The 15520-nt window shown below is 48.7% G+C and overlaps 1 protein-coding gene across 1 annotated transcript in view; it reads left to right on the forward strand.

Moving 5' to 3' along the window:
• The window catches only part of IGDCC3 (immunoglobulin superfamily DCC subclass member 3), a 106075-nt gene that overhangs the window by 11894 nt on the left and 78661 nt on the right, over positions 1-15520 (forward strand). The window lies entirely within an intron of this gene.

Consider the following 15520-nt stretch of genomic DNA (forward strand, 5'->3'; position numbering starts at 1 on the left):
GCAGTGTGGAGGCAGCAGGGTCTTATTTACTACCCGCCGTGGCAGTGCCTTTGGGGGCAAGGCTAACAACACCAGACAGATTGTCTGGTGGGGGAGCCCAGAGGAGGAGAGAGATGAAAATGTCAACGAGGGAATGAAATTTAAAGGTGGGGGAGGAAGAATTACAGGGCAGGCTGTGACTCCAGCCCTGCGCAGTACCCAGCTTAGCCCGTCGCATCGCCACGGCCAGAGCGGTTGGTCCTGTTGGGTCTCCTGGGTTCCCCCTTGCTGGCTCTGGTTGCTGGTTTGTGTTTGTCCCGGGACTGATGGCAGAGCTGAGATGTCGTCGTGGTTTCTGTCCCTGTTGTCTTGGTGGCCAGCTTTGCCCACAGATTGTCTGTAGGCTCTGGGGGTACAGCCGCTAATCCTTTTTGCATTCAACCAGAAGTCACTGCTGGGCATAATTTATACATGGGTGTGAGGACAGGTGTCCAGTGCAGCCCTGAGACCTGGCTGAATGCTGGCTTGTTAAATAAGCTTAACTGAAGGCTTCTCCAACTTGTCTGGGAGATGGCTACCACTCTTCTTTCTGTGCAAGCCACTTGTTACCACTTCTGTTGCATTTGTAAATCACACTGTGATTTTTTTGGTGCAAAGCAGGAAAAGTCTATGGCAAAGTCTGGGGCCAGGGTCCCCTGGCTGCGCTCCCCAAACTGGGGTGGCCTTTCGGAGTGCTGCTGCCTGCTCCCCGCAGCGCCGGGGCCGGCTGGCAGCGCACCAAGGGAACACTCCAGCCCTTGTGTATAACAATCCCTGAGTGCATGAAGTGGCCATCTGCAAACCTAGCTTTTCAGTAGTGTAAGAAGTGACATTGTCCAGGAGCCAAGGGCTTTGGGTCCATGCCAGATTAGCAGCTGGATCTCAAACTCGTCAGTCTTGTGGTGCTAAACCTTGGAGCACTTTTGGTGAACGGCTCTGGCATTTATGAGCTGGGAGCTGGCTGACGCACAAGCACAATGTCAAACTTCTCGGACCTGTAAACAGGAGACATGAGAGCCGAAGGAATTACCTTTGGGATAGTGGATTGTCAATAAACACTGTTATCTCGGCTCCTGCATCAATATGTATGTGATGTGCTGTGTGTCCCTGAATAGCATTTCCTTTTGTAGCTGTAGTTTCGCGTGAATCAAAATAAAAAAGGGATCGTGTTGAAAATGCTCCGGACTGAAACAGAAAATGCTGTTCTGGCTTCAGGCTTGGTTTCTTGTCAGCCCTGAGAAAAGGTCTGGGTGAAGCCAGCACAAAACATGGGGCACCTGGCCTCGATGCCACAGGTGCCTGCGAATAATGGGAATAAAACGGGATGTTGTGGGCAAATGTAACCTGCTGCTCAGGGTGAGCTCCCCCGCTGTACCTGAACTGCAGGAGCATGCACTTGCACTTAAGACGTAACTTAAACATAGATGAAATCTCCTAAGAATGACAGTTGTACCCTCGAGCCCCCATGTCTCAGGGTGGTTACACACAAGTAATAGCGATTTTCCTTGCCCCAAGTCCCAATAAGCAAGTCAAACAAAGGAGGAGAGTAATTATCCCCATTTTAGAGATGAGGGGACCACTGTGTCGAAGAAATAGGTGCTAGCTGCCTGCAAGGAAAAAAAAAAACATGCACTAAGCAGACCTTTGCGAAGCAGAGTAAATACTGCCGGTGGGTAAAACCTCATCCCAAAGCTGATCTCTTCTTCTCTCTGAGCCTGACATCTGAACACAAAAGCAACGGAGAAATAAAAACCTTTCACAAACAAAAATCTTGGAAGTTGATCAAGGCCGTGCTACTGAGGAATAAAAGGGATCTGACAGACCGGAGCCCCTCGAGAGCTCTGCTGCACTTTTCACTGTCTTCAAAGGCAGGCTCTTAGTCTCATATCACCGTTACAGACCCTGGCTTTGTATTATTGCGTGGAATATAATCTTCTTGGCTCGGAGGAATGTACATATTTGCATTCAGGAAATGTGGGCTGGATATCATATTTTTATGTTTCAAATTTACTTCAACACTTGGCATTGAGTAAAATTTAACTGGAAGAATATGCTGCTCTCAGCCACTGCGCGTGCAGCCCCGATGGGCTCGAGGTGCATGCAGTTTCCCCACGAGCCAGCACTTCTTAAAACCTTCCTCCTAAAAATTGACTTATTGAATTTATTTAACTAAAATTCAGGGGAATTTGTGTATGTCATCATTATTAACCAAAGATGCTCAGCGGAGGGAAGTCGAACTTGGCTGGTTTGTGGATTGGCAGGTCAGGTGCTAAACGCATTGATAATATTTTTGTAGCGTAACCTTCTTTTGAACAAGTACAAGTGTGCAAGAAGCCTACGCATGACTGAGTTGAGCGGAAGCCCTCGGCATTTCCACCCTCTGCCTAACACGCCAGTTGGAATTTTTTCGGTTGCTGTTTCTACGTCTGTTGAAACCCTGGTGTGTTAAGTTTAAAAGGTTGTGGAATGCAACATGTTTTTATAATCTGATCAGGTTATTGAATACAGATCTTTTTTTTCTCCTAATGACAGTTTCATAATTTCACATGAGTCCGAGCTGTCTTAATTAAAATCAGTTTCATAGGCAGAGTGTTCTCCGGAGGCACTGCTTGGCTGTGTCTTCATGGGTCTTTTTGAGGTGCTGTATTTCCCTTGTGCATGCCAGAAGCTGATGCATGCCTTTGCTGTCTGTGGATGAAGATACCCTCTGAGCAATAGTAATGGCTAGAGTCCACTCCTTCGGAAGGTGAGCTCCCCAAAACGCAGCTGCCTTTCTTCTCATCACCACCCTTCGCTTAACTTGGCCTTACTTGACTCTGATTGTGTTGTCTCGTGGCATTTCCAGCCCTTTTTGCCGATGCTGTAATTTGATGGAGCTGGCTCCACATCATCATAAATCACAGCCCGGCCGGTGGAGTAAGACCCATTGATTATATCACTCAATAACAAGCAGTTACCACTAATTGGAAATCACCATCAAACTGGGTATCAGATCAGGCTCTGCACGCATCCGGCTTGAGAGTAGCAATTTTCCCTGTTTGATCTGGTGCTATAAAAAAAAAAGGAAAGAGGGAAAGTAAGTCAATTGTGCAACTTGGAGCCAAAGAGGTTTCTTGAAGCTTGGTGAAATGGACCTGCCCAATATTTGAAGTACTGTGGGACCCGAGAATAGCTCTGGAGAGATCTGGGCTTGTAAAGATGCTTTCCTCATCGTGTCTTGCTGCAGGGGGACTGTTTTGTAGCCAAGCATAGCACTACACATCCCTGCGCCCTTCTCTGCTCCCTTACCCCCTTCCCTTCTGCATCCTGCCCCAAATCCTGCTCCTCCATCCCACTGTGCGTGGTCGTCCGTGGCACTTACCGGCCGGCAGGAGGGCAGGATTGATAGCCTGGGCAAGGCAGATGCTACGTCTCTTCTCCGCATCGATCCGTGCAGACAGCAGCAGCAGCTCCTCTCGTCCAGCCTGGGGGCAAACACGCTCTCCCCGCAAACACGCTGGCTGCTGCGACCTCCAGGCCAAGGGTCTCAAGGTCATCTGCAAAGTATAAAAATGGGGGAGGTCTGGTGCATGTGCATGCTTGCAAGTTGGTTTCCCTGCCAAGCTATGTGGCTAGGGGAGGAGGTTGGGAATTGCAGGGTTTTTAAAGCAGGAGAGATCTTCCCATCGTTTCAGCTCCTCTGAACAGAATATATTCAGGGTTTAACCTGCAGCCCCCTTTCCAGGCTCTGGGGTGGTGGGAAGAGCTGCTGAGCCCAAATAATGGCAGCATTTATAAGAGTGTAGCGACAAGAAGGAAGTCTAAAAGGATTAGGGAGAGACAAAGGGGGCTGATTATTTTATGGGTCACAATACAAGGCATTAGAGTGAGATCACAAAGGGATGTAATTACAAAAGAAGGCCATACTGGGGGGATCAAACCAGGATTACAGTGGGAAATGTTTTTACACAGTTTTGTTCCACTCATTATGAAGTTAGCATTTTAAATTAAGGTTTAAATAAGGTGGCACCAAAGTTGTCACCAAGGTATTTCCTGGGCAATGCCACTGTTTGGATGCAGATTGCGAGTCCCAGCTCAAAACATCAAGGCAGACCTTAAACACGTGCGTTTGCTGTTGGTTTTTCTTGTGCACGTACAGTATCCCTATTGTTAGCAAAGCCCTACCTATAGCTTGTGCTTAGATCAGGTAAACCTGTTTCTGCAGTTGGATGCGGGGTACTTTTGTGATGACACGTTTTAGTTGTGCGAAACACGTGCTGGAGGTAAAGGTATGCTTTAAAAGCAACTGCCCTGGTGTCGGTTTGCGGCTCTGGAGACATGGTTGTGTTACACCCAGGAGCTTTTGGCTAGTGGTTGCTTGCATTTTATTGCAGTTTAACCCCTGGTGTTGCATGCCGAGTTTCCTCCATCCACAAACAAGATCTTTTTTTTTTTCCAGTTGTGGCTCTGCTTGCATTTAATGCCCTTTCTTCCCAAATGCTGAGCTTAAGGACTCAGTCCTGATGCCGGTGATGTTTCTTTATTGTCTGTACTTTGAATGCTCATGGTTCTTGGTAAGCCCAGAGCAAGTTCTGGGCTTGTAGCAGTGGGTCTCAGAGGGGAAAAATACCCATGAGGAATTACTAAAAAAAAAAAAAAAAAAAGGAAAGAAAAATAAATTAAGTAAAGCAAAAAGACTGTGAGAGGTTTCCAGGGGATGGATATGATGGGTAAGTGGGTTATTTCTCTCCATCAGCTCTTTTGGCTGCCTCTAGGACATGCTGGCTCACGTGATACTGCCTCTCACATCTGTGCTGTTGCAGTATTTGGCCCTGTGTGTGCTGCAAAACAAATGTACAAATATAGGAGTCACCGGGCGGAGGTCGGAGAGATTTGACTGGGAATTTTAGTAGGTTTGTGGAGTAAAAGAGTTGGTCACTTACCACCCACTGCATTTCAGTGTCTGCATGTAACAGCCAGGATTCATCCTGAGACTTGAGCACATTATAAGACCATATTTCTTTTGGCTGCTCATTTCTTAGCAGTGTGATAGTTATTTAAATATCATCTTGCACTTCTCCACAAGGCTTCTAACATGGATGCGCCAACCTTAGCTCCAGCAATGCTATCTCTCATATAGGGGCTTTGCACTGCAGGCAGTAATGTCACTTAGTCATTTATAGAAAGCTCAGGGGAAATATATCAGAAGAATTTCATTAATGGTAGCACTGTTGAGTTATTTGTCTCAATTAACTCTTGGAGCACAGCTGAGGAAGTTCTGACATGTCTGCAGCTCCTGCCTGCAGCATGAGGCTGCTCCCGAGTTCTCTGCCTGTGTTTTTAACACAGGGTGATGCTCTGCCGGTACCCGTGGAGACAGTGTGGTGCTCAGCCTCCTGTGCTTTCACGCTGCTTGGTCCTCTGGCTGCTGCTTTGCTCCAACCTCTCCTTGAAGCATGGGGCCAGGGCAGGTCTCTGCTACCTTAGTGTCCTGCTTGCAGTCATCACCCCGGGATCTCTTCAGTGCCGTCACCTAGAGCAGCTCTTTATCTGCTTAGGCTTGTCTCAGCTTAAGGATTGGTAATGCCACTAGTTATATGGTTGTTTTTCCAGCGGGCTGGTGATGGTTATATATGGCTTTCACACTCATACTGCACTACAAGGGTCCCAGCTGGCTGAGCCAGTCACCATGGTGTGGCCAGTAACACCGATCTGTGCCTCAGTTTTCCCTCTCTGAACCCAGGGTGGGTTTGCCTCAGTGCCATCATTTGCAAACTGCTGTGAGCACCTTGTTGGGGCAAGTTGCTATTTTGTGTTTATTGGAGACCCGCATTAGCTGGGGATGGTGTTTCATCTGCGCCCATGCTTCCCTGCAAGCCTGCCAAGAGGCGAAGGGCGCGCAGTGCCGGGGAAAGGCTGGTGCCCAGGTGAGAGGGGGGCTGTTTTTCTGCCGCTGTTCGTTGGCAAGGCTGTGAGTAGGAATTGATTTTTGGGGGCGTTTGACCAGAGCAATCAATGCTCTTGATCTAGTGGGTAACCAGCGAGTTAAAGGAAAGCATCGCTGCATTTGCCTCGAAACTCTGGTCATGGCTGTAACCCACAGTTACTGAAAACAGCAAAATATGTAAATAAATAAAAGGGCACAGAAGTTGTAGAGAAAGATACCTGATTTTGTCAGGGCTTTTGTGCTGATCCCTGCCCACAGCAGCCTGCCTGCTATGAGATCGGGATTCAGGGACCCTGCTTTGAACGTTTGGGGCCTTTGGGTGCAGTAGTGATGGGAGCAAGGGCAGACCTCACAAATCCCCTTTTACGGGTGAGTCCCCACACGGGGGCCAAAACTGCTTTCCCAGGGATGGCAGGATGAGACTCGGGAGAGCCGTCAGCCAGAGCTCCCCGACACCGAGGGATGCTGGATCCCTGCTCCATGCACCGCCTCTTCCGCTCTGGTTTTGGCTCTACCCGCCGTCACAGCCCTGTTGCTGGGAAGGGAGTCTGCTCCCACTCCTCCTAGGCACAGCATATGGTTTTCAGAGAGGTTCTTGCTTTAAACCCAATTTTACAGTTGGGTTGACTGAGGCAAAAGGAGGTCAAACGATTCGCCTGAGGTCACTCAATAAGTGGCTCAGATTAAATCTCAACCCACGACGCTGCCCGTTCCCAGCGCTGGCTGTGCCGGCCGGACCAGATGGCCTTCTGAATGCGGCGTCAAGATCCTCGGCTTTTTCTCTACCTCATTGTTCTCCATTGTGGGCTTCTGAATGCAGGACCTTGAAAGTGAGAGTCATTTGGATTTGCCGAGTCCAAGTTACTCTGTTTAATGACATGGATTTGCAGGAGAGGGTTTAAACACACTGCTTTGCTACGGAGGTTTGAATTTTGCAGAGATTTACCGCTTTACTTTGGTTTTCTGATGTTAAAACTCTCTCTGCCCTGACCAGCTAAAATTGCTCCCGTTACCCTTTCAGCTGCCCCGCTGCGTCTCACCAGCTGTGGGGCTGCCCTGGCTTTGTACCTGTGCAGGTTTGTCCATAGGGCTCTCCGGCCCCGATTCCTGGGATGATTCCCCGGGTGATTTTGCTGCAGCTTCCACATTGCTCTGGTCTGTCTGTGCAGTTTGTGCGTTCCCCCCTTAGCTTGGTCCTGGGATCGCACAAGGGGGCCAGTGCAGGGTGCTGCTGGACGGACAATGTTGTGTGTTTGGCTCTGGGAGCCTGCAGGCTCTCGAGTTAGATCTGGAAACACAGATGGAGATGCTGACATCTCCCTGCTGATCTGATGTGGTGTCCCATGCATTGCTCCTGACAGTAGCAGGGGCCATGGACGCAGTTAAAGTCGTGCATTGAGTACCACGAGACAAGCTCCGTCCCCACTCTCTAAACCAAGGAGCTGCCTGGAAAATCATGGCTCCATAACCTCTTTTGGAAAGCAGGCGGACAAACCCTCGGGACATGCAGAGCAGAGACCATCTGCCCAGGGAGCAGCGATGCTGGGGTAGCTGTTCCTCCCTGCAAGCACCCGCCAGCCTGGGGCAGGCTGCGGTCCCGGGGGTAGTGGGGAGCTCTCCTGCGCCCACACATCCCTCTGCATCCAGCCTCCCGCGGGAGGGCCCGCGCTCGGGACCGGCGCCACTCACATGCCTCAGTAAGTTGGCACCTCTTGAGCATGCCTTGATTAATGGTGTTTTTTTGTCAGTCCTAAGAGGCCCCCATTATGTCCCTTTGATGCTGCATTTCGCACTTACCACTGTCACTGAGCTCAATGACTAATTTTCATAGGTCACGGGAGAGGGACAATGGATCAGGCCACGTTTGGAAGAAACAAATGAAATTTTGCTGCAACTGAGAGCGCTAATTAAGAGTGAGGATCAATTTGGGTGTACAAAAGAGATAGTTTTAGGCTGCTGGTGTGTAAATGAGTGGCAGTGTTGTGGTAGCAGAAAAGGCTCGGTGTGTGCATACTTCAGCTGCAGCATTGTACTCGGCTGCATTTGATCGATACTTCTGTGCTTATTCAATTGAGGAAAAAAACAAGTGTTTTCCTGCCTGCTGTGCCCAGGAAGGGCAGGGACAGCAAACCTGACAGATCAAGGCATGGTTGATTCCTGCGAGATGTTTTTGGCCAGCAGCAGGAGCAGGAGCTTGTGTTTTTTCAGTTGTGTTGCTCATCTTGGAGCACGGCACTGCAAATTGGCTGGTGGCTTTTGAGTGCAGTGCATTGCATTCCCTGCCCATCTCTCTGGGCAGGATGATGCCCATCCTCATCTCAGGCCATAGCTCACCCTACCAGGGATTGCACTGCTTTGCTGAGACTGCAAAGGAACGCTGATTTGGAGGAGGTGTCAAAGAGGGAAGGCGGACAGTAAACTCTCATCAACAAGGACGGCATGGATGCAGCAGGAGAGACAAGAGAAAGCCAAGGGTGCGCAAGCTGGGTTCATGGCTTCACTGAGCATTGAAGAAACATGATTCAGGTTTGCCCAAGTCTTCACATACAACAAAAAGTCAGAGCTAATGTGTATTTGGGATGAGCTGGTTGCAAATGTCCAGGTCCCCAAGCTGTGCCAGTTAAAATCAGTTTGCAAATCGGTTTGGTAGTAGAAATGCATCATGTCTATTTTTGGTTTGATTTGCCTCGGGCAGAAAGGTAGGAGCATCGACTGGCGCATCCTTTTGCCAAGAGGGTTCTCCAGGGCCTGTGGGGTTCCCATAAAACAAAGGCTAAGTAGATTTGAACGGAAACAGATTTATGGTACTGAGCGAACTTCCAAAATGATCAGGCGGAAGCAGCAGTCCCCTGTTTCCCTTCGCTCCTTGGTGTGGTTTGCCCATTACCAGCGTTTTTCCCTGCAGCTCAGCATCTTCCCCAGAGAGCAGTGGGACATTCAGTCTCGGTCCAGGGGTTTGCTCTCATTCTGAGCTCTCTGCAGTGACATTGCCCTGAATAGCCAAGCAATGAGGCCTCGTCCCTTTGGTTCCCAGCATGGCAGCTCCTGCCGAGGTGAGGGTACATGCCGAGGCACTTTGTTTGCTTGGAGCAGCATCCACATCCAGCTCACCATGGTTTCCCACGGCAATGTGTAAAGAGGTGGGAGGGAAAGTCTTGACTGTGTCTTTCATTAGTGATCTTAATGCTTGGGGGGAGAGGAGAGGCAGGGCCCCAAGCGGGTCAGCTCAAACTTTGTCTCAAAAAAAAAAAAAAAAGAGGAGGGGAGAGAAAATAAAAGTTTTTATAAAAATAGTTTATTTTAAGTGAGCCTATAGGTAATAACACTTGGAAAGGTTTTATGACCATTGGGAAAAATCTGTCTTTAAGTTCTTCTGCAGCATTAGAGAGACCTTTGCAGAAGGGGGATGTGGAGGTGATGCTCCAGGGCACACATGGGGCCGCGTCAGCTATGCTCCCCTTGCCCTGAGAAACCCTGTGCCTACCATGCCCTGGGCCTGCAATGGCTCTGCAGGACATTGCCTCATGCCTGGGGTGGCAGGACAGGCTGCCCGGTTGTATGAACACAGCCGAGTTTTGCCAGCCCTGAGGATACAGTTAGTTACACTCCTTCTCCCTCCTTCCCCAACCCAGCAGTGGGCTCTGCCCGATCTCTCCTGTCGGTGGTGGGGAGCAGGAAGAGCAGCAACGCTTGTTGCCCAAGCGAAAGAGGCTCTTTTCGTGCTGGACCGGCCATTTGAAGGATGACAACAAAAATAATCTTTTTTTAATTTTATGGTAGCCAAAGAGAAAACAGCTTTCTTGTCCCTTGGGACAACCATGGGTACTCTAGACCCTCACAAGGGCTCAGGCTCTGCAGGCGCCCAGCACCTCTAAATGACAGGGACTGATCAACATCTTAAATACAGAGCCTGGGTGCTAGTTTTAAGGATTCAGGCTTGACCATTTTAGCTGAAGCAGCGTGGTGGTTGATGCCTTGGGAAGCCTGGCTCCACTACTGCTGTCCAGTGTCACCTTGGGCAGCTTTCCTGATGCCCTTGTATCTCCAGGAATTGGGGATGGAGGCAGTAGTGCTCCCCAGCTCCTCCCAGCCCCTTTGGGTTTGGGAGCCCGTTGCCTGCAGCCCATCTGCGCTGAGCTGCTGCGGGGGGCCCTGACCCCGCTTGAAGCTGTCAGAGCCCGTTATCAGCACGGGCAGCTCGTTCCCATCGCAGCAGGTCTGGGGAGGCCGGTTCCCTCCAGGCGCGCTGCTCAGCGCTGATTGCTCTGTGGCTAACCAAGATTGAGGATTTGGGGTGTTGCGTGGACCTTGCATTGCTGCCGGCTGTTGATTTTCGTGAGGCTCCTGGGTCTGGTTTTTCTGAGGCCTTTTAGCTGGTACCCAACCATCCGGGAACCAGCCAGAGGGTTCAGAAGTTCTTTTAGGGGAAGACAGAGGTCCCTGCATTGTATATTCGTATGCAAAAGCCTCTTAGACAACGAGTTTTAAAAGCCAGCGTGGGTATACGTATACAGGAGGTGTTTGTGTTTCTGTGCTGGGGAACACGTACAAGCCTTTCTGTTTTAAAGCGTAGTTTGCATACGTTTGAAGCACCTCCGCGATTCATGCTGCCGCGTCCTGCGGGGGAAACGGGATTTGTTCTTGTACAGCTCCCTGCCCAAGGGGAGCCTGCTTAATTTTTCTTCTGCTAACTAGGTTCCCCCAAGAAAGAGAGATTACCTGATCTTCCAAAAGCATTTCCAATGTGGGGAGAAGTCTGGATGACTCACAACTTTTAATTAGCTCTCCTGACCGAGGCAAGGATCCCTCCCTCCCTTACAGAGAGGTGGTGATTAGAATTACAATGAAGATAATCCAAACTGTATGTGTAGGGTTTTCTGTAAGCGGAGAACAAAGCAGGACATCCATCTGGTGAGTGTGAGCCCATAATACCTTTCTGCTCATTTCTCCAGTGCAACAGGAGCTGCTTGGGACGGAAGCAGGCTCATTATTTTGGAAAGGCTTGCTGACACACAGAGCAGGGCTGGCTTGTAATCTCCGAGGCACTGAAACCGCTGCTCAGGAAGGAGCATTGCTTTTATTTTTAAGTCCACCTTTGTATTTCTCCTTGTTAAAATCTGTAGCGATGAGGGATACCAACCTCTTCTGAGCCTGCCATTAATTAGTGTGTGAATAAGAGATGGCCTTAGTTTTAGCAAGGCTAATCAAAGCTATAAGGGAGTTTTAAAAGGCACTACCCGGCAGCTGAGCTAAGCCTGTCCTGTGACAAACATCCCAGCAGCAGTGAGGAAACGCATTAGCTGGAGACAGCCTCCTTTTCGAGTGATGCTGTTTCCCCTCACTTAAAAGTTCCTTCCCTGTATTGGTCAGAGCTCCTGCTTCAAGACTTTGGCATCCCTTTATGTCCTGTATTTGCAGCGGGAGGCTCGCCTTGTGCCATGGGGTCTGCTTTCCCATGCTGTGCCCTGCAGCAGGCAGGGAAGAGGCAGAGTTTGCAGCAGAGAAATGCGATGTTGGGCCCTTGGCCGCGGTGCTGCTGTGCTTTACGGTCAGCTGGATTTTGCCAGGCTGCTCCAGCACGGCGAGAGGATGGGCGGTTGTCGCCTCGGTGAGAAAGGAACAACAAAAAGCCGTTGTGGAGGAGCAGCCGGCGCTCCGTGTTGCCGCTCGCCGCCATGCCGGCGGCGCAATGCATGCTTCGACTCCTGCCATGGCAACAAGTTCATCCTTAGGCCAGTACAACGGTTGGCTGCAATGTGGCAAGGCCTTGCGGCATCCCCAGAAGGACCCAGGGAGGCAGGAGGGATGGGGTTAGGTTTCATGCCTGCAAGATGCTCTGCCAGCTGCAAAATTCAGGCTGCTGGTTTCCTACCCAAAAAGGACAGGCGAGGCGCTGGGCGATCCTTTTGGGATCCTGAGCTGGGCAGCACCGGTGTGCAGAGTCGTGATAGCTCTTGTTCTCCAACACAAAGAGTTTGGGAAGGAAGATGGAGAGCCCAGATCCAAGGAAATGTTGGTCAAACACAAGGATCCATTCCTCTTATTAGTGCTTCAAGCACTAAAAAAATCCTCCCTGTGTATCAGAACTAGGTGCAGCGTTTGCTTTGAAGGAAATGTCTCTTCAAGCCAGCTGCCGAACTTGCCACCAGCAGCCCTGCGCGAGCCAGGAGTGCTGGTGGGGTGCAGCTGGTGCAGCTCAAAGGGAAAATATGATCAGCTGTTGAATGGCAGAGATTTGAGACGTCACGCCAAGGCTTCGTGTTTCGATTTTTTTCGATGCATGCTGTGAAATTCATAGGTGGAATATTTCTAGAGAACTGCTTGGCTTCCTGTAGGAAACGGGGGAAAAAAGTGGAAAATAAATAATGTACTATATTGACAGCTTCCAGCATTCAAAACCTGAGTCGAGCTGTCTTTCCTCTCCTAAAATCGTAACACTTGTTCTGAATTCTTGATATTAAAAAATAACAAATTATTAGTTCCTTTAGCTTGTCTATTGACTTTTAGCTGTTATGGTACACTTAAATCATGTTTCTAGCATTTGTGATTCGTGGAGAAAAAAAAGCTTGAAAACCTCTCGCTTTTAACATAATGAGAGCTAAGGTTGTCGGAGCTGCGAAACGCTGAAAGTTGGGGCTTCACGGCATTGCCAGACATCACAAGGTCCTTGATGACATGAGGAGAGCTGGGAAAGCTGAATAAACTGATGAGCTTCTTCCATTCTGGTCCCTTGTCATGTAAATAGGCTCCAATCTGCATGTCAGATCCCTTGGGTAAGGGAATGTAATAACATTAAAAATAAGGCAGCAAAAACCCCAAGGTGTGTGTGTGTTAGCAATCTTTAAACAGGCAAAAAATATGCTTGGAGGAGTTCGGATCGGGTGAGAGGGCTCCTTGTTACTGCTCTGCTTCTAATGCAAAAAGGTAACTGCCGTGGCTTTAAAGAAAGTACTTTAATGCTACATAAATATAATTGCTTCAATGAAATGTCTTTAGCCTCCTGAGGGAAGTTGTAGTCTGGTAAGCCTTTAGATATGAATGGGCGACTCTGTAATTGCTATTGTTTCTGAGACACATTAGGAAGGCCTAATGCTGATCACTTCTGACATGTTATGGAAGCAGCGTAATGGCAGTCCCATGCAGCGTGCAGGGGAGAGGGTATTAGTATGCATTTTGCAGAGGGAAAAACTGACAAACGCTTCAGGACTTGAAGTTTTTTTCCTAATTAGATTGTGGGCTTGTGAATTTTATTTGATTTTTTTTTTTTTTTCCTGCTGGTATGCAGAGTGAAGGTATCTAATTCTTTGCAATTCAGGCTTTGGGTAATGAGCTTGTAGGCAACATCTCAGAGGAGTGCGGAATTGATGGGTTGGTACATCAGCTCTGGTTAATGCAGCCTCCTGACTCTGACAGGGTCCAAACCAGCTGGTTCAGTGAAAAGGGCAAGACATGGGTAATGGGTATTGAGAATAAGTTGTTGGTTTTTTTTTTTTTTTAAATGCTGATTAGTAAAACATGGGATATTCTGGTACATGGGATGTGCTTCCATCTCTGGATTGGGAGCAGCTATGTTTAAAAATCAGAATCTGGGCTTAGAGATCATTCCTAAGAGGTATCTTGGGTTGTCTCCTGGTTTTGGAGACTGTAAGCATCCTGTTTTCCAGCTTTTCTTCACGGCATAGGGTCCAGAAAGGCTAGCAGACTGCTCTGGCATGGTAAGCAACTAGGCAGGAGCTGGAAGACCTTACTCCATGCTAGCAATTCTGGCTTTGGTGGCATTTTTCCTGAGAGGCCGCAGTGTAGCCGGGAGGACTGGCACATCCTTTGGGATATCAATGTAATTCTTGTGCTATCGGTTGGACCCAAGCTTATTCCTCATTTTCCACTGGGCAGTGTTTTTAAGTGTTTCTCAATGCTGTTTGACTGCAGTCGTGTTCCCTGCCAGAGATGGAGGCATGTTTGCAAAACCAGGGAGCTTTCCAGACCTGGCTGGAAGAATTAAGGCCGTGTATGGCAGACAACTGAGATCTCCTATCGCACCGGTACTCACTCATTACAGATTAAAGCCTGCACGCGGCTGGATGGTCTGTAGGGGTTAGTCCATCTCCTGTGTCTTATTGGAAGTGGCAGTGCTTGCCAGTTTTGCCATCATTTGCTTTGCTTTTCTATTAACGTGCCTTATTTCCACGGCTCTCCTCCCAGAGATAACGTTACTCAGACTAAGTGAGATGTACTCCCTGTTTCCAGAGACTGGCCCACTGATCCCTGGGGTGGGAGTCTGGCCGAGCAAAAGCTGTGGGATTGCCCATTTTATCTCTTGCTTCCTTGTGCTCGCTTGGACCCTGTCCGTGCCATCGGGTGCATGCACACCCTGGCTGCTGGATGTTTCTTCCTTCCATCAGCAGCTCGTATACTTTGTCATTGATGCTCAGAGCTGCAGATCTGTTTTCCAGCTTTGTTAGCACTGACTTCTGTTCAGGAGTGGTATCAGTTTGTGGTTATTCTGTTGCTTGATCCTGGAAGAATATCTATTAGGTAGTAGCCAAAAAGGAGATGAATTTCTTCCCTTGGGTTGCGTGGGTGTCTCCTCTAAAATGCTGCTCTCCTCTCACCATCCCGTGTGCAGCTCCAGCTTGTCTTCCCAAGAGAAAGTCAGTCCCCAAATACTTGAGAGTTGCTAGCCGAAAGGCCTGGAGAGAGAGCCTGGCAAGAGCTCTTTTGGGGAGAAACAAAAAAAGATGGGGTTAGGTCCTTTTATCATTGCCCTGGCCTTGCACAGTGACTGATGCAAATGTAGTCCTCATCTCTGCTGCACCATTAGCATCCTATTACGAAAAGAAAAGTAATAACTTACTGATGCTTTCCCTTGAATGTTTAGCCTCAAGTGGTAAATCTTGGTCTTACTTGGAATTTATTTTCATTCTGGAGATTTTTACTGCCTTCAGAAACTTCACTTAGAAGAGCGAGATTTTATGGCTCTAAACTGTTTGGTTTTAAAGACTGTTTTTTTCCCCCGTGGGCTTTTTTTAAGGAAAATGAGAGGAGTCATGTAATCCTTGACACACAATAGATTGTCCCAGATTAATAACACACTATTTTTCACAGTGAACACAGTCCTGGCCCGCTGTAATTTACTCTCCATCCTGGCATGCTGTTAATTAGGATGAACGCTTATGTGAAAACTCCACATATGGCCAGTGCCAGCTTTCATAATAAGTTGCCCCAAAAACGTGAGGAACGAGGGGTAGTGAGTCAATGAAAATCCCAACATAAATTGACTTTTTGTGTCCTGGCAGTGCTTGGCTGAAAGCCAATGACAATAAGAGCCCGGCGTGCCAGAATTCACAGGCAAATAACACTTTTCCACTATAGCATCCTTACGAGACACCCTCCCAGCAGCCATCCTTCCTTCCTGCCACTCATTCCCTTGTGTCCAAGGAGGCTGTCGAGGCGGTGGGGGGAAACGTCTCAGTGTTGTGACGGGGTGCAATGAAAACATGAGTGACAGAGTGACATTTTGACAGCTTGACTTCAGGTTCCTACTGTAAATGTAAATATGTTCATTTGAATCCAATT

This window comes from Calonectris borealis, chromosome 11, assembly GCF_964195595.1.
Source record: "Calonectris borealis chromosome 11, bCalBor7.hap1.2, whole genome shotgun sequence".
Lineage (NCBI taxonomy): Eukaryota > Metazoa > Chordata > Aves > Procellariiformes > Procellariidae > Calonectris > Calonectris borealis.